The sequence below is a fragment of the Giraffa tippelskirchi genome, chromosome 3 (assembly GCF_054371585.1).
Source record: "Giraffa tippelskirchi isolate mGirTip1 chromosome 3, T2T-mGirTip1v1.2.pri, whole genome shotgun sequence".
In the NCBI taxonomy this organism is placed as follows: Eukaryota; Metazoa; Chordata; class Mammalia; order Artiodactyla; family Giraffidae; genus Giraffa; species Giraffa tippelskirchi.
Genome location: NC_137277.1, coordinates 37,057,190 through 37,077,293, shown reverse-complemented (window position 1 = coordinate 37,077,293; position 20,104 = coordinate 37,057,190). Strand labels below are relative to the sequence as shown.

Below are 20,104 nucleotides of genomic sequence, written 5' to 3'. Positions count from 1 at the left end.
TCCAGTCTGCTTCGCTCCAGTCCAGAGACCAGGAAGGACCTGCTGCTCCAGCCCCCCCATGGAGGCTGCATGAGCATGTACTAGGCAGGATTAAGTGTGTGTGTGGGAAGAAAGCAGAAAGGCAGCTACTCTCATGATCAAATGGGGATCTTGTGTGTGCTCTAGGGAAGCCAATGCCACTAAGGGAAGTTCTTCTGCCTGCACCAGAAGCTGGAGAGTGCCTGCTGAGTGACTGCTCAAGGAAAAGTGACTGTTATTCATGTCTATTCCCCAATGAGGAAGGGAGGCTTGGACTTACTGTTCTCATCAGAACCATGGAGAGCTGCCTACTCATGGGCTTATAGAAGGGTTAGATAGCACCACCGATTCAAGGGATGTGAATCTGAGCAAACTCCTGGAGATAGTGAAGGACAGGGGAAGCTGGCATGCTGTAGTCCATGAGTCATAAAGAACTGGACACAACTTAGTGACTGAATAGCAACAACAATAGAGGGCAGCTGGGCTCTCAGTCTGGCAGAAGGAAGGAAAGAGACAGAGAGAAAGGGTTATAGGAAGAAAAAACCCAGAGCAGAGTGAAAGACAAAGAAACAGAGAGAGAGTTAAAGAAGAAACAACAGATAGTGAGAGGCAGAGAAGACAAACAATCAGAAATAGAGTACAAGTCATAAAGATAGACTGAGAGATATACACAGAGAAAGAGAGACAGAGGTAGAGACTGAGAGAGACAGAGATTAAGACTGGGAGAAAAAGAGACAGAGAAGAAGATGGAAATGGAGGTGAGGATGGAAGTGAGGAGGGAGGTGGGGTGGGGGTGCATGTGGGGATGGGAGTGGAGGGTTAGCAATGGGGATAGAGATGTGAGAGGGAGGTCACATTGAGTAAGGACTTGGACAGAATTTTAAATCTTAGGTTTAAGTCCCAATTCTTAATAAAGCATCACAAATAATAGCTAGCATATATTGAGCACTTAACCTATGTGCCAGGTTAAGCACATAAACTAAGGTCAGGACTTCCAGGCATGACAGGCTTTGATCTTCACAACAACACTATAAAGTGAGTATTGAAATTGTCCTAACTTTTCAGGTGAGGAAACAAACCACTCCAACTAGGATTCCGCATTCAAGGACACCCTCATGTCAATACTCTGTAATAGAACTAGGATATTTTCTCATGAAAGCCATGCATAGTTTTTGATTCAGTGTGTGTTTATGCTCAGTCGTGTCCTATTCTTTGTGACCCTATGGGCTGTAGCCCACCAGGATCCTCTGTCCATGAAATTTTCCATGAGAGAATACTGGAGTGGGTTATCATTTCCTCCTCCAGGAGATTTTCTTGATCTGGGGATCGAACCTGAGTCTCTTGCATCTCCTTCATTGACAGGTGCATTTTGTACCATCGTGCCACCTGGGAATCCTGGCTTTTTACTACTATCATTGAAAATGCTTTCTACATCCTTAAATATATCTATGAAGCAGCTGGCTTACAGACAACTCAAACTCATCTTTGCCTACTGCATTTAACTAAACAAATCTTGACATACCAAGATTGTTCTGGCCTCAGGACCTTTTTACTTGCTATTCTTCCTACCTAAAACTCTGCTCCCCATATGAAGGAGTCTTCATTAATAAGACTTCTTCACTGCATTCAAATTATTTGAGTACCACTACTCAAAGTTCCAGCATCACTACTTCACTCTGGGTACCCGCACACAATCATTCTATACCCACTCACCAGGATAATCTTACTTGTTTATTGTTTTCTGTCTTTCCCATTGGAATATAACCACATCAGGGGAGGAACTCTACTCATACTTGAGTTTCTAGCTCCTAGAGGAAGGCACCCAATTAATATTGCTGAATGTGGGTTTTTTGTTTTTTCTGGCCATGACAAGTGGCTTGTGAGATCTCAGTTTTCCAACTAGGGACTGAACCCAAGCCTCTGCAGTGAAAGCACCAAATACTAACCACTAGGTCACCAGGGAACTCCCAGTACTATTTTAATGAAAATTATAAATGAACTATTTTTCCTGGAACCAAAGACTATGGATCAGTTGGTGCCTAGGAGTTAAGAGCTTTAAGCGAGAAACTAAGCAAACAGTTCTCCTGAGTTCATCTGAGATCCATGCTGGAGGCCACATGGGGGCTCAAAGGGATCTGCTATAGATCTGATATTTTTTTCTAGGCTATGAATCCCAGAAGGATCATGAGAAGTAACATGATGGAGACATCACAACATCTCCATCAAGCGGCCATCTCTAGTGGATGATGTGGTTAATTCACTACATTCTTGTAGTGGACACCATGGTACACTCCCCAGATTCCCCCAACAGGCCAAGGCAAATACTCATTTCCCCAGCTTCTGGGACTGTTGGCGGTTGATGACTCGCAGATGAATTATTCTCTTGGAATTTCCCTCAGCAGAAGAGAGCAGTTTTATACAAGGTCACCCCTTCCTCCCCAGGGGATTGTTGTTGCTGTTGTCATTTAGTCGATAAGTCATGTCTGACTCTTTGCGACCCCACAGACTATAGCCTGCCAGGCTCCTCTGTCCATGGGATTTCCCAGACAAAAATATTGGAGTGGATTGCCATTGCCTTCTCGAGGGGATCTTTCCAATCCAGGGATCAAACCCGCGTCTCCTGCATAGGGAGGCGGATTCTTTACCACTGAGCCACCAGGGAAGCCCCACCTTCCCTGCATCCAATGATTGGTCAGTGTCAAGTACCCAAGGCCAGCGCCTTTGCCTCAATCCAAAACAGTGCTAAGGACCATCCTTGCTCCAAGGCTCCCTATGGGATCAGCCAAAGGGCTCATCAGAGCTCATCACAGCTCAACTCCTTTCTCTTCTCAGTTACCATTCCTTTGCCCCTCCCCCAAGATGTAGCTAACAAAGACACTCCCTTATAAATTTTCAACATTCGTAAATACATCTCAGAGTCGTGTCCCAGGGAATCTGACCCAAGGTACCATAACTGCTCACACATCCCAAGCGATCTCTGGGCAACAGCAAGGAGACTAATTAGTCCTCAGAGTAATTATTTAGTCCCCTTTGGTGTCTTCCCATCCCTAAGTACCAGTTCCTTCTCCCAGGGCCACTCAAAACAAGTCAGATCACTCTCCTCCCAACCAGCCTCTTGGATATTTGAAACTGGACATCATTACCACTTACCTAGATGGGAGCAATCCTTTTACAACGTGCACATATATCAAATCATCACAATGTCCATTTTAAATATCTTATGATTTTATTTGTCAGCTGCATCTCAGTAAAACTGATCAAATGAAAGAAATTGGCCATCATTTTCTGAAACCCTCCAGTTATCCTCTCCAGGCTCATTGACCCCTCTTCCTTCAACCGTTCTGACACTGAGCACCCACGTCTTCCCACCTGCTCTTACAAATTCCCCATACCCTCATGGAAGTGTGTCAACCACAAAAAAGAGAAACTCTGCCCCATGTCTACGGAGCACCCTTTCCCGCCCACCACAACCACAGAGCAGGGCCATCTTGATGCTAGAGACCGAATCACCCTTGAGCTTAGATACATATGGAGTTTTCCATCACACACTTTTCTCTTTTGTTGTAAACTAAAAATTTTAGCCAAAAAGAATCTGGCTTTTATGTCACCCCACAGGGGTGGTAGCCAAGAATCTCACCAGTAGCAAAGACAATCTTCTTTTCTATCTCTGACTTTGGTCGAGTCGCAGATCTAATGGATATTGCACTGTTGGGGGGATAAGAACACATTGTAAAGCAGGCTATTGTCTTTAAGAGGGGGAGGGAAATCTCATATTAACAGGCAAAACACATGTTACTATGGCTACAGTTTTTAAAAGATTCTGAGCAAGCCAAATGTCTTCTATTATTCATAAAGAAAAGATAATGTTTTGTCATCAACTCATGATGTGCCCCACATCAAGACGCAGTGACTTTTATCTGGATGTGTGGAAGGGAACGGCAGCTCGATGTATTTTGTCAGCATCATTAGCTGCTCTGGAGAGAATATTGAAACACTGGTGATGATGGAACATCTATAATGCTGCAGACAAGTTCTTCTGATGTGCTAATTTTCTCCATGTTGTGTCATCTAACTCGGGGATCCAGGCTGTACATCAGCACCACGGTAATGCAGTGATCAGTTCTAAGTATCCTGCTTCCGCTAAGACAACAGGCTTGGAGAGGCCCCCCTCTCTGAGTAGATTTGCACTGAAACCTGAAGGGCTTTTGACTGTCTCAGGCTCCAAGATGCCAGACAGGAGTGGAGGGAGAGTATGGAGGGGAAGGAAGGGAGCTTTCAGAGTGTAAAAAGTTTCTTCAGAGGAGTATAGCCTACAGAAGAAAATGAGAAGGGTGATATGATCAGAAAGGAGGCAGGGGCATTTCCCTGGTGGTCCAGTGGTTAAGAATCTGATTTCCAATGCAGGGCAATTGGGTTCGATCCCTGGTCAGGGAACTAAGATTCCACATGCTGCAACTCAACCCAGGAACCACAAAGAGAGAGTCCGTGTGCCTCAACAAAAGATCCCACATAATCCAAGGAGGATCCCATGTACTGCAGCTAAGACCTGACATGGCTGAATAAATAGATACATAAATAAGTAAATATTTTAAATAATATAATCTGCTACATTTGTCTCTTTTAAAAGATCAATACAACAGACTAGATTTACCTGGCTCATTTTTCTTGCACCAAGAAAGTTGAATCTCTAAGTCTATGATTAGAGACGAGGTCTGAGCTAGAAGTATAAAATCTGTAAGTCCTCAGCAAGTCAATGATGTTTTAGGACATAAGAAAGGATGAGATCACCAAGGGCACAAGAATAGCTAGGAAAGGGAAGAGATACCAAGATTGAGCCCTGGGGTACTCCCACATATCAAAGTCAGGGAGATGGAGAGGAGCCAGTTAAGGAAACTAAAAAAGGGCAGTTGGTGAGATGGGGTGAAACCTAAGAAAATGTACATCCTGAAACCCAGGGGGAAAAGGGCTTCAAGTGAAAGTGTTAGTCACTCAGTCATGTCCAACTCTGCAATCCTATGGACTGTAGCCCGCCAGGCTCCTCTGTCCCTGGGATATCCCAGGCAAGAATACTGGAGTGGGTTGCCATTTCCTTCTCCAGGGAATCTTCCTGACCCAAGGATCAAATCTGGGTCTTCCACATTGCAGGAAGATTCTTTACTGTCTGAGACACCAGGGAAGCCCTAAAGGGCTTCAAGGATGGAAGGAAATCAACCAGTGGTTCTTGCAGCCAATAGGGAGACATGGAGTATTTGCATCCAGCCAAGAGACATCAGGTCTGAGCTGTGTTTTAGAAGGAAACCCAGATGTGATGTGTAGACCAATTTGGAGATAAGGAAAAGATGGACACAAATCAAACCATTCAATTCTAAAGGAAGTCAATCGTGAATATTGATTGGAAGGACTGACGCTGAAGCTAAAGCTGCAATACTTTGGCCACCTGATGCTAAGAGCCGACTCATTGGAAAAGACCCTGATACTGGGAAAGATTGAAGGCAGAAGGAGAAGGGGGTAGCAGAAGATGAGATGGTTCAATAGCATCACCAACTCAATGGATATGAATTTGAGCAAACCCCAGGAGATAGTGGAGAACAGAGGAGCATGGCATGCTGTAGTCCACGAGGTTGCAAAGAAACGGACATGACGTACTGACTGAACAACAACAATGAAGGAGGATGCTAGAAGAACAAAGTTCAGTTTAATAAACAAAAACAGTTTTTTAAAAGGACCATTACAACTTCTTTACTGTCTTTCAGTTCAGTTCAGTTCAGTCACTCAGTCGTGTCCAACTCTTTGCGACCCCATGGACTGCAGCACACCAGGCCTCCCTGTCCATCACCAACTCCCGGAGCTTGCTCAAACTCATGTCCATCGAGTCAGTGATGCCATCCAACCATCTCATCCTCTATCATCCCCTTCTCCTCCTGCCTTCAATCTTTCCCAACATCAGGGTCTTTTCCAATGAGTCAGTTCTTCGCATCAGGTGGCCAAAGTATGGAACTTCAGCTTCAGCTTCAGTCCTTCCAATGAACATTAAGGACTGATTTCCTTTAGGTTTGACTGGTTTGATCTCCTTGCAGTCCAAGGGACACTCAAGAGCGTTCTCCAACAACAGAATTCAAAAGCATCAATTCTCCAGTGCTCAGCTTTCTTACTGCCTCTATTTGGCCCCAATTTATTCTTTATAAGGATTCTTGGCACTGCTCCCTACATTTGTCAAAAGTCTTTTAAAAAATAATAAATGTTGGGGACTGCTCTGGCGGTCCAGTGTTTAATATTTCTCCTTCCAATGCAAGGGATGCTGGTCCCTGGTCGGGAGCTAAGATCCACATGCCTGGCAACCAAAAAACCAGAACATAAAACAGAAATAATATTGTAACAAATGCAATAAAGATTTTAAAAAATAATAATAAATTATTTTTTATTTGTTATAAAATAAAGCCTGTGGGCAGACTTCTGTGCCGGGTCCCCTGAAGGAAGGGTTAAATGTTCCCAAGCTTGTTAGGGATGTTTTCTTGGCTTCTCCAGCCCTGCTTTTACACAGCGCCCACTGCAAGGACCCTGCTCCCTCTTTGCTGCCTTCTTTCACTTCTTGTAATTGATTTGATTCTCACCATGTTTGCTCTGTGACCTGTAAGGAAAACATGGTCTCCTGGACAAACAGGCCAGGGATTTCACTGCTGTCTGTCCCCTGGAAGTGCAGTTTTAAGGTATCATTAAAGTACCAGCCAGCAGGACATCTGTGTTTAGGCGTATCGTACAGTCCACTGGTTGTGTTGGCTGATGTCTGAGCCTTCATCGGGAGCTTGCATTGCGATGCACTGAAGGTTGTATCCTGTCAAGGTTCATTTGTTGGACTCCCCTGAGTGGTTCAGTAGTAAAGAATCCACCTGCCCATGCATGAGACAGGTGTTCGATCCCTGATCCGGGAAGATCCCACGTGCCACAGAGCAACTAAGCCCATGCGCCACAACTACCGAGCTCACATGCGTTAGAGCTGGTGCTCTGCAACAAGAGAAGCAATGAGAAGCCCTCTCACGGCCAGCCCCCAGCCTCCACAACTAGATCAACAAAGACCCAGCACAGCCATAAATAAATAAGCAAATAAATTTTTTTAAAACAAAGATTCATTTGTTGATACCCTACCCGCCTCCAATGTTATGGTGTTAGGAAGTGGGCCCTTCGGGGAGTGATTGGGTGGAAGCTTTGCGACTGGAACTCATGCCCGTATAAAAGGGGACTATCTCATTTAATTATTACAATAGCCCTAGGATTAGGGAGCTTCCACTGTTATATTATCTTTCTGGAGGTTAAGAAACTGAAATGCAGAGAAGCTAAATAACTTGCCCCAAATCACATGGCTGTGTGTAGTGGTTCCAGAACATAGAACAGAGGCAGCCCAATTTCCAGGCCTTATTCCTAACCAGACTTTAAAAAATAATATCAAATTATTTTTTATTTGTTATAAAATAAAGCCTGTGGGCAGACTTCTGTGCCGGGTCCCCTGAAGGAAGGGTTAAATATTCCCAAGCTTGTTAGGGATGTTTTCTTGGCTTCTTCAGCCCTGCTTTTACACGGTGCCCTCTGCAAGGACCCTGCTCCCTCTTTGCTGCCTTCTTTTACTGGGCTCAACCAGACCAAGAGGACATCCTCACCCCAGTGCCATGTGGCACCACAATGGAGCCTGATGCAAAATCTATTCTCTTCCACAAAACTAGATTTTGAAAATGTTACTGATGCATTTGCTTCTGTTAAAGCTGGAAGAGAGGAACTATAATAAATTCTGGATTGAGTAAAAATAAAATGTCTAAACTTGAAACAATGTTGTCAGTGTTAATACACCTACTTCTCTATTTTTCAATATTTAAATGAACCCTTTACAAGGACACATAAAAACACACACATCAGAATGCACATTTTCCCATTGCCTTGGCTCCGGGATGGCTCAGCACCACACTGTCAGAGCTTGTCTCTGTGGAAAATTGTGAAATTGTTCACCATGGATTTTTTTTTTTTGCCTTAATTTTGATTTTTTAAATGTCCTTTCTTTTGGTTCCTGAGTTTGGAGGCACCCCTTAAGTTTTTCACCTATGGCAAGTGCCTCACTCACCTCTCCCTGGCACCAGCCCCAGGGGACCTGGCCAAAGAGCTAGGCGAGTCCTCAGCATGGCTGGAGTTGTGGGCGGATGTGGGCAAATCAGAAGAAAGGGCTTTGGAAAAGTCCTGAAAGTCTTTCTGTGCTGTAGCTAGGAGTTCAGATTTATTCTGTGGGTGACAGGGAGCCATTGAAGTATTTTAATGAAGAAAGGAACAGGGACAGATTTGTGTCTTAGAATGATCACCCTGGGGACTTCCCTGGTGGCCCAGTGGTTAAGAAGCCTCCTACCAATGCAGGGGACATGGGTTCGATGCCTGGTCTGGGAACTAAGAGCCTACATGCCAAGGGGCAACTAAGCCTGCATGCTGCAACTGAGTCCTCGAACTCTAGCGCCCATGCTCTGCAACAGGAGAAGCCACCGCAATGAGAAGCCCATGTACCACAACTAGAGACTAGCCCCCACTCGCTGCAAGTAGAGAAAGGCTGTGTGCAGCAATGAAGAGCCTGTATGCTGCAATAAAGACTCAGCCCAGCCCCAAATAAAAAATTAATTAATTAATTAAAAAAGAAAAAGAAAGATCACCCTGGCTGCTGACCTGGAGGCAAGGAGAGCTTCAAGCAGACTGATGCGTTGATCAGGCAAGAAGGGCCAGGAGCTGTGTACTCGAGGGCTGGAGTCATGGGGTGGGTGTCACGACCAGGATTCCCAGCACTGAGCAGTAGGAGGCTGAGTTGGAGCCAACCAGGGTACCCACCCAGAGTCTGGGAGGCTGAACCATGGCTGGCATCAATGGAAGCTGGGTGTCAACCAGGCAGGGGACATGAAGGCAGACAAGGCACTGAAAAGTTCCTTTCCACCAACTTTGCACCTTTATTGGCTTTAGAGTGATGAGCAGCCAGAACCCCACATTCAGTAACAATTCTAGCACCTGAAATCAAACACGTAGTCTTCTCAATTGTATGGGAACCCCAATATGGGCAGATGAGGAACCAGAGGGCATCAGAGACAAGTAAACAGCAGACCTTTCACTTTTAATTTCCCATCACTGGCATCCAGTGGCACACATTTCATCCAAAGGACCCGGAAGGACCTTAAGGCTCCTCCTGCCTAACTCCTGTGAAAGTCCACAAAACCACACTGAAACCCTAATAAATAAATAATATCACCAAAGGCAGCACGCAAGGCATCAACTCAGTTGCTCCAAATGCTTTTCTTTGTTTTCCTCTTGGCATAATTTTATACTTACCATCCTCCTCACCTGTCCCCAAAGACAGAGACTCAGCTAAGATTTACCTTCAAATTCTGATCCAGGGAACTCCAGCCCAGGTCATAGGATGATGGCAGTGACCCAGCCAGAAAAATCCCTGAAGATAGTCTTAAAGAGGAGAGATATGTCACAAAAAGCCTTGAGAACAATGAAAGTGAAAGTCGCCCAATTGTGTCTGACTCTCTGCAACCCCACAGACTGTAGCCCGCCAGGCTTCCTGTCCATGGGACTCTACAGGCAAGAATACTGGAGTGGGTAATGTTCCCTTCTCCAGGGGATCTTCCCAACCCAGGGATCAAACCCAGGTGTCCCACATTGCAGGTGGATCCTTTACCATCTGAGCCACCAGTGAAGCTCTGAGAACAAATGTACATAGTATCTTACTCATTATAGGCAAAACTGGAAGCAACACAAATGTCCACCAACAAGTGAACAGATAGAGGAAACTGGGTCATTTGTAGAGAGGTGGATGGATTTAGAGTCTGTCATACAGAGTGAAGTCAGAAAGAGAAAAACAAATATCATATTTTAACACATGTATGTGGAATCTAGAAAAATGGTGCAGATGAACCTATTTGCGGAGCAGAAGTAGAGACACAGACATAGAGAACGGACATGTGGACACAGCAGGGGAAGGGAAGGGTGGGACAAATTGGGAGAGTAACACTGACATATACACTACGATGTGTGAAACAGTTAGCTAGTGGGAAGCTTCTGTATAACTCAAGGAGCTCAGCTCTGTGCTCTGTGATGACCTAGAGGGGTGGGATGTGGATGAGGGTCCAAGAGGAAGCGGATGGATATATGGATACATATAGCTGACTCACTTCATTGTACAGCAGAAACTGACACAACATTTTAAAGCAATCATATTCAATTTTTAAAAAAAGGAACTGTGATCTGTGTATATAGTAGAACATGGCTCAACAACAAAGTGGTGAAAACTACTAATACATGCACAACAAGAAAGAATCTCAAAAATATTGTGCTGCAAAAGACTCCATATTGTAGGATCCCATTTATGAGTTCAAGGTCAGGCAACACTAATCTTCAGTGATAGATCTCAGAGCAGTGGTAACCTGGGAGAGAGGAAAAGGGATGAGACAGGATATTGACTGCAAAGGGGCATGAGGGAAATTTCTGGAGTAATGGAAACATTCCAAATATTGATTTAAGTGGTGGTCACAGTAGTATATACATATTAAAATTTCATTAAGCTGGATAGTTAAGATTTGTGCATTTTACCATGCATAAGTTATACCTCAATTTAAAAAATACATAAAAATAAATAATTTGAAAAAGAAATGATTGATGTGTGTTTGCGTGAGTATAAATTCATGTAACGCAGTTAAAATGCAAGTTTCAGCTGAAACTTAATGTTATTGATCAACACTGCCCAAAGGAATTTTCTTCAGGGCTAGGAATGATCTATATCTGCACTGTCCAGTAGGGTAGTTACTTACCACATGTGGCTATTGGGTCCTGGAAATGTGGCAAGTGCAGCTGAGGAGCTGAATTTTTTCTGATATCGTGTCATGTGGGGTCTTAGTTATACATATATATATATAGTTAACTAGCGTGGCACAGACACCAATATTCAGAAAAAACTCTGAACCTTAAACCCATCCAGGTGCTAAGAGACAGCCCTGCCCATGCTCACAAACAGACTGGGAGAAGAGCAGTGGGCTCTGCTGGGCTACACAACCTGGCTGTTTGGCACCTTGTCAGTTGCTTTTACACTGAAGACCTGTACTGGAGTTGTTGTTCAGTCACTAAGTTGTGCCCGACTCTTTGCAACCCCATGGACTGCAGCACACCAGACTCCTCTGTCCTCCACTATCTCCCAGAGCTTGCTCAAATTCGTGTCCATTGAGTCAGTGATCCTATCTAACCATCTCTTCCTCTGCTGCCCCCTTCTCCTTTTTGCCTTCAATCTTTCCCAGTCTCAGGGTCTTTTCCAATGAGTTAGCTCTTTGTATCAGCTGGCCAAACTGTTGGAATTTCAGCTTCAGTATCAGTCTTTCCAATGAATATTCGGGGTTGATTTCCTTTAGGATTGACTGGTTTGATCTCCTTCCTGTTCAAGGGACTCTCGAGAGTCTTCTACAGCACCACAGTTTGAAAGCATCAGTTCTTCAGTGCTCAGCCTTCTTTATGGTCCAGCTCTCACATCTGTGTTTGAGGAGTCTCTGGACAGTCCCCTTGAGTCCTCAGCACCCCTGCATCTGCCACTCTGTAACAATGCTTCTTCCCTTTGGTTATCTGAATATCCCCAGTTTAGTGAGATGCCTACAAGTCTTAAATGAAGAGCTGACTGATGCAGCATCATCGTGATGCACCAGTCTAAATTTAGACTCCATGCTCTGCTGGAGATGAAAGAGCATGTTTGGGTTTTCATAATGGAATTTTAAAAGATGGGTCAATTATGTTTGCATGGTCACTCAGACCCTGAATACCTGGCTATTCTGGGTAAGAGGTACAACTGGACAGCCTCATACATCAGGAGTTGCATTCAGAAACTAGTAACAGAAACTGGAAAGAAACATTTATTTCCCTCTCACATAAAAGAAGTCCTGAGATAGGCAGTATTGAAAGTTTTCCACAGTAGTTACGATTCAAGATCTTCAATCTTTCTGCTGCACCATCCTCAGACCATGGCCTCCATCCTCAAGGCCACTCATGATCCAGGATGTCTGCCGGAGCTTTAGCCTCACATCTGAGTTCCAGGCAGAAATCAGGCAGGAGGAGAGGAAAGAGGAGGAAGCCTCTGTCTTACCCTCTGTCAAAGCACTTTCTCAGAAGTTCTGCCCTCCCACTTCCGTTCCCAACCGACTGGCCACTGCTAGCTGCAAGAAAGCTCGGTCCTTTATTTAGGCCCATTGCACGTGTAATAGAATTGGGGTTCTGCTGTGAAGGACAAAGAGGAGGATGGACATTGGGGAAGCAATAAGCAGTCCTTGGGACTTCCCTGGAGGTCTACTGGTTAGGACTCCATGCTTCCATGGCAAGGTTCCTGAGCAAGGAAACTTTCTGGCCTGCTGCTTCGAATCTTTATCCCACCTTCTCCCTTTTCCCCTTCCCTTTTGCTCAGCCCTGAATTTCCTTACTGCTTCCTAAAGAGGATGGTAGAAAGGCCCCCTCTAGGCTGACATGTCACCCCAGACTGATGGTTCTGCAAGCAAGGACTGCCTGGCACCCCTCAACCACAGCCCACCTGCCCACTGGATACTGTCCACACATCACTGGCACTCAACACAAAGTTTTGGACACATTAATGGGTGAACAAATAAACAGTTGAAAGAAGCCATCAGAACAGCTGAACTTGCTCTCTGAGAGATGCTCTTTATGCAAGGAAGCACCAATCTACGAAATGGACTTGTTTCAGGTCCACCCAGAACTACATCCCAAAGAGGAAAGCAACCTGTAAAATATGTTTGTGCAGTAAAACGAATGAGCTGGGTGTCAATTACGTAGAAGCAAGCCTCTAATGTGAACAATCAGAAGTGAGGAAAAGTCAATGAACTTCTTCTCATTGTGTAGAAATGGAAAACAAGCTTCATTTGACTCCAGCCCTAGGGAGAAACTAGCAAATGAATGGTTCCTGTCAAGGGCGCCTGTGCTGCCTCTCTGCCCAGGGCCTGGCTCAGAAAGGTGCCCGCTGGATGGGTTAGAGAGGTTCTGATTTTAGGCCTGAAACCCCCAAGTGAACACAGGGTGCACACATGTGCACACACATGCACATCACATGGAGGTATACATGTGTGTCCTCATATGCCTTGTACACAGACATACATGAACACTATGCCTGCACATACCGCATACACACACACAAACATAAGCATATATGTCCACATGCATCCACGTACAAAGATGCCACATGTGTGTGTTCATGCAGGTATATATGTACATTCACATGCACATGTAAGTGCCTGAACACAGACGCCCACACCCCTTCACTCGGATAGATCCTGACCTTTGGGTCCTCTAATGCATCAGTCTTGAATTAAAGTACAGTGTTGTGTTGGGTCTGGTCCACTAATACTGGGAGAGATGGAAAGTTTGCAGCCCTCCCAGGAATCTTCTAGTTTCTGCACCCTGTTTGGCCACCCAAGGGGCTTCCTTCACTCAAGAACATTTAGACTTTTTTGGTTATAATTTTATTTATTTATGGCTGTGCTGGGTCTTCTTTGCTGCATGGGCTTTTCTCTAGTTGCAGTGAGTGGGCTTCTCATTGCAGTGTCTTCTCTTGTTGCAGAGCACAGGCTCTAGGGTGTACTAGCGTCAGTAGTTTCGGCTCCCAGGCTCTAGAGCACAGGTTCAATAGTTGTAGCACACGGGCTTCGTTGCTCTGTGGCATGTGGGTTCCTCCTGGACCAGGGATTGAATCCCTATCTCTTGCATTGCCAGGCAGATTCTTTACCACTGAACCACCAGGGAAGTTTAAGGACGTTTAGACTTTTATGAAGACATACAGGCTTAGAAAACCACATACGCATATTCACCGAAATCACACATTCAGGGTATTCATTTACATCAGTTTCCTATTACTGATATGGACATGAATTTGAGACAACTCCAGGACATCGTGGAGGACAGAGTAGCCTGGCGTGCTGCAGTCCACGTGGTCGCAAAGAATCAGACCCAACTTAGTGACTGAACAACAACAACATTATTGCTATAACAAATTAGCATAAACTTCATGGCTTGAAGCAACCCAAATTTATGATCTTCCAGTTCTGGAGGGTCAGAAGTTCAAAACGGGTCTCCTGGGAAAAAGTCTCGGTGCCAGCAAGTCTACGTTTTTCCTGGCAGCTCCAGATGTGCTTCTGTCACCTCGATGCCTAAATGAACTTTAAGGTGCCCCAGTTCCCTCCAAGACACCATGATTTCTTGTACATCCTATGGACATAGGTGACGAGAGCAACCTTTGGGGTTCTCAGTCCATTCAGTGAGAAACTAGGACTCGATTTTCAAGAAGGGCTCCTATATTCTTAGAACCTGCTTTTACCAGGAAGAAGCTACTGAGTCAAAAGTCTCAGAGTGTTTTTCCACGGTTTGTGTAATTCATTTAGAGCAACGGTGATAAATGAGGCAAAGTGGTAGAAGCTGAAGAAAGGCAGCAAATTCCTGCATCCGGCTGGGGGAGCGGGGAGCAAGGCAGCATTGTTTGCAGTGGATTGCTGGGGGACGTGCTCCTCGCTGGTAAGTCATTTGTAATTAACTCAACCTGGGATGAAAAATATTGTGTATATGAAAATGTTATACTATCCGTGTAATAATAAACAGTTAGCAGATGCTGCCAGGACGAAGATTGTTATTAATGACTTTGGGGAAAAGAGGGGTTGTGGGAAATGTTTGATATACAGGGAAGTCATGGTTGCTTCCGGCTCAACTCCTGGCTGGCTGGCCCAGTCGTGGAGGTTTAGAATACAGCACAGGGACCTGATCTGGTTTATTCAAGCTCGTGGGAATGCTCCTCCCAGGATGGGGCAGTCTGGAGCTCGCCTGTGCCCCTCCCACAGAGGATCTGCATCCAGACTTCCTTTTCCTGGACCTGAGACCTTGCTCCTATTCTGAGCACTTGAAAGGCATCTGGGTGTAACCGGGGCTCAGCCAGGAGGAGCCACAATACGATGGTTAACGCAATAGTGGAGGAGAGCCTGGTGGGTAAGCCCACAGCTCATTTATTTCTGGCTGCATCAGGTCTTAGTTGCAGCATGTGGACTCTTTCACTGTGGTGCACACGCTCTTTGTCGTGGTGTGTGGGCTCAGTTGCCCGGTGGCATGTGTGATCTTAGTTCTCCTACCAGGGATCGAACACCCGCCCCTTGCATTGGCAGGCAGATTCTTAACCATTGGACCACCAGGGAAGTCCCCAGGACCCTGTTTGCCTGTGGCTTCAGCATGTGTTAGTGGTGTGGTATGGTTTTAAGCAAATAGATGACTTCTCTGGTCCTCAGTTTCCTGATCTCTAAAATGGGTGACACCAATGGGTATCATCTCCGAGTACTTTTGAAGATTAATTAATATACATAAAATACATCATGCACAATAATACATATAACACTTAGACTAATTCTTGCTCCTGCTGCTGCCAAGTCGCTTCAGTCGTGTCCGACTCTGTGCAACCCCATAGATGGCAGCCCACCGGGCTCTGCCATCCCTGGGATTCTCCAGGCAAGAACACTGGAGTGGGTTGCCATTTCCTTCTCCAATGCATCAAAGTGAAAAGTGAAAGTGAAGTCGCTCAGTCATGTCCGACTCTTGGCGACCCCATGGACTGCAGCCTACCAGGCTCCTCTGTCCATGGGATTTTCCAGGCAAGAGTACTGGAGAGAGTTGCCATTGCCTTCTCCGGACCAATTCTTGGCTGGTAGTAATAAGCCCCAACATGTTTATGACAGTGAAGCTTCAAACTCCTCACCGTGACTATCTCCATGTTCAGACATTTCATCTCCCATTACCCTTACCTCTGGCACACCTGCTCCCTCCATAAGGCAGTGTCGCCAAGAATTTGAGAGCACGAACTTGGGGCCCCACAGCACCACCTCCAAGCTCTGCTCCTCCTCTCACTTTGTGATTACAAAGCACGTTACCTAATCCTCTGGATGCCATGGCCCCAAGTATAGAATGAAATGATAGCAGTACCTATCACGTTGGTACTGTTGTAGGGGTTGAAATGAAGGCTCATAAGCCTCCACACAGCACCTAGCACACAGGGACTCTCTCTCCCTCAGTGCTAGGTGTTATTACCCTGCCAGATGCTGCCAGGCAGGGGAGCTGAGCAGAAAGCGGCCATGGTTCCCAGAAACTCACCATCCAGGACTCTGTGCTGGCAGCAAGCTTCTACATCCAGGCTCTCTCTGCCCAGCACAGAGATGATGATGCTATAATCTCTGCGGTCTAGCACTGCTTACTCCACTGCTCTGCTCTCTCACTGCCATCCTGCCTCCGCCAAATGCTGGGCCCTTGTTCTTTGACTCATATCCTGTTTCAGACCACTGAGCCTTGCTGGAAATTAAATAAGCATCATGTGCCAGCCTTTCCCAGGCATTTATTCTGCAAATATTTATTGAGTACAGATGATATGGAACACACAGGTTGACCAGAGATTAATCAAACGTAGTTCCTGCTTTCTGAGCTCTCAGTCTAACAAGAGATCCATACCACAAGCAAATAACATCAACACAGTATAAGAAGCCCTACGTCTAAAACCAATGGAGAAGTACCCACTAGGAAAAATGCCCAAAACTAGTGACTTCTGAGTTCACTCCTGAAGAATGAATAAGAATTTTAAGACTAAGGATATTCTAAGTAGAAAGGAAATGCACAGTCGCTAGTCACTCAAAATGCAACAAACATTTATTGAGCATCTACTAAGTTTCATGTGCCATTACAAGCATGGAGGAGGTTCAATGAATGAAATTCTGCATGTTTATGTCCCTTCCCAGATAAGCCTCTAATCTTCCCCTCAGTTCAGTTCAGTTCAGTCGCTCAGTCGTGTCCGACTCTTTGCGACCCCATGAATCACAGCACGCCAGGCCTCCCTGTCCATCACCAACTCCCAGCGTTTACCCAAACCCATGTCCATCGAGTCGGTGATGCCATCCAGCCATCTCATCCTCTGTCACCCCCTTCTCCTCCTGCCCCCAATCCTTCCCAGCATCAGGGTCTTTTCCAATGAGTCAACTCTTCCCATGAGTTGGCCAAAGTATTGGAGTTTCAGCTTCAACATCAGTCCTTCCAGTGAACAACCAGGACTGATCTCCTTTAGGATGGACTGGTTGGATCTTCTTGCAGTCCAAGGGACTCTCAAGAGTCTTCTCCAACACCACAGTTCAAAAGCATCAATTCTTCGGCGCTCAGCTTTCTTCACCGTCCAACTCTCACATCCATACATGGCCACTGGAAAAACCATAGCCTTGACTAGACAGACCTTTGCTGGCAAAGTAATGTCTCTGCTTTTCAATATGCTACCTAGGTTGGTCATAACCTTCCTTCCAGGGAGTAAGCATCTTTTAATTTCATGGCTGCAATCACCATCTGCAGTGATTTTGGAGCCCAAAAAAATAAAGTCTGACACTGTTTCCACTCTTTCCCCATCTATTTCCCATGAAGTGATGGGACCATATGCCATGATCTTAGTTTTCTGAACGTTGGGCTTTAAGCCAACTTTTTCACTCTCCTCTTTCACTTTCATCAAGAGGCTCTTTAGTTCTTCTTCACTTTCTGCCATAAGGGTGGTGTCGTCTGCATATCTGAGGTTATTGATATTTCTCCTGGCAATCTTGATTCTAGCTTGTGTTTCTTCCAGCCCAGCGTTTCTCATGATGTACTCTGAATATAAGTTAAATAAGCAGGGAGACACTATACAGCCTTGACATACTCCTTTTCCTATTTGGAACCAGTCTGTCGTTCCATGTCCAGTTCTAACTGTTGCTTCCTGACCTGCATACAGGTTTATCAAGAGACAGGTCAGATGGTCCGGTATTCCCATCTCTTTCAGAATTTTCCACAGTTTATTGTGATCCATGCAGTCAAAGTCTTTGGCACAGTCAATAAAGCAGAAATAGATGTTTTTCTGGAAAAACCATGGCACATATAGAAGGCTGTTTGACACCTTAGTCATCTGTGGATATTCCTTCTTTTCTCCCTCACCCTAGCCATTGATTCACAGACCTTTATATTAGTCACACTTCAAATGCATCCATGATGTTAAGGGTCATCTTGTTAACTTCAGGCAATTCTGCTAATCTATCAAGATTTCTTCAAATGCCGAATAATCATTGGATGTGTTCACTATCACTTCCCAGGTTTGCATTCCCTGCCATCAGCAAAGCATCTGCCCCGGCACTTTCATCCACGTTCCTCCCAGATGTATTAGGCACATTGTGCTGGAAATCATAAACATCATTGGCCAGACACACTGGGCTGACCAAGCACAACTGTTCCCCCATCAACATCAAACCATTCTCTCACTTAAGAGCCCCAAGCTCTGACTATGTGCTTGACATTGTTTCATGGCTAGATAGGCAGACATAACTAACTCTGCCCTTCAAGAGTTCAACATCCAGACAGACTTACAAAGAAGCAGCTAGTAACCCAGACAGGGGATAGAGGGAAATATTTCTGAGAGAAGGGGACATTTGGGATGGCTCTTAGCAGACACTAGAAGTTTGCAGGGTGGATAGGTAGAAAAGAACAGCCATACTGAACAGTACGTGCAAATAATGATGCATTCAACATTTGCAGCAACGTGGACCTAGAGAGTGTCATATGCATGAAGTCAGACAGAGAAGGAGAAATATCAAAAGACATCCCCTATATGTGGAATCTAAAAAGAAATGATGCAAATGAACTTATTTACAAAGCAGAAAGAGACTCGCAGACTTAGAAAATGAACATATGGTTGCCAGAGGGAAGGATAGTTAGGAAGTTTGTGATGGTCATGTACACACCGCTCTATTTAAAATGGATAACCAACAAGGACCTATTGTATAGCATATGGAATTCTACTCAATGCTATGTGCCAGCCTGGATGGAAGCAGGGTTGGGAGGAGAATGGATACATGTATACATATGGCTGAGTCATAGTTCACCTAAAACTATCGTAAATTTGTTAATCAGCTATGCTATGCTAAGTCACTTCAGTCGTGTCTGACTCTGTGCGACCCCATAGACGGCAGCCCACCAGGCTCCGCCGTCCCTGGGATTCTCCAGACAAGAACACTGGAGTGGGTAATCAGCTATACCTCAATACAAAATAAAAAGTTTAAGGTTTGAAAAAAATTATGATACATTCAGGAATGTGTGAGTAGTGGGATGTGGCTGCAGCTTGGGGCATATGGGGGTTGGAAAGGTGGGTAGGGACCAGATGGTAAGGGGACCCCTGTATGGTTCTTTAACCCATGTCATCATTCAGCGGGGCCCCAAAAACATCTCGAGAAGCAGCCCAGTTTTGTCATGGGGCTGAGTATGCCTGAGGCTCCAAGTAGCATCCCTTCTTGATAAATAATTCAAAGCCCTGTCTTCATGGGTCCACACACATCTTCGCATTCAAGGAGCAGTGATTTATGGACATGGCTTTCAAACACAAAAGGCTTTGATTCCATTGTGTTTAAAAAAAAAAAAAAGCAGAAGCACTCAGGATTTACTACATTGACAGGCATGTACAGAAAATGAGAGCCAGAAGGCACTGCGGGCTATTTGATAGACATATACAGAGATGCTAATGTAGTCTACCTGGAGAGGAACTATCTTACCACCTGCCTCCCAGTTATTCCATCCTTTCTGTCAGCCCCAGTGCTTCCCTAAAGTAACCCTGCTTCTCTGCCTCACAGATGGAAAAATCATCTAAATTTTACAGGAAGCATGGCAAAAACTGGACCATTCAGAGCTCTACAGCCTAGCCCAGTGCCGTTTGACCTTCTTGGAGACCTTGTCAGTTTCTTCAAGTCCAAAATATTTGCTTCTGTAAACCTCTGCAAGCCAGCAGGGTGGTCGAACAAACAGAGCAGATCTTGACTTCAGGGAGACCTGAGTTCAGCTTCCAAGTTTTGCCACTCAACCAGCTGCCTGATCTTAGGCAAGTTATTACTCGATCCCTCAACGCCTCAGTTTCTCATCTCTAAAAGGGGGGATACAGACTTCCCTGGTAGTCCAGTGGCTAAGACTCCATGCTCCTGAGACAGGAGATAGTGGGCCTCTGGGCCGGACACCTGGT

At 45.2% G+C, this 20,104-nt stretch overlaps 1 long non-coding RNA gene across 1 annotated transcript; it reads left to right on the top strand.

Annotated features, from left to right (window-relative positions):
• The first annotated feature begins 511 nt into the window (after positions 1 to 511).
• Positions 512 to 1,543, top strand: LOC145541753 (uncharacterized). The gene is made up of 2 exons (XR_014079255.1): positions 512 to 776; positions 1,381 to 1,543. It is a non-coding gene; the product is annotated as an uncharacterized LOC145541753 (long non-coding RNA).
• The last annotated feature ends 18,561 nt before the right edge of the window (positions 1,544 to 20,104 follow it).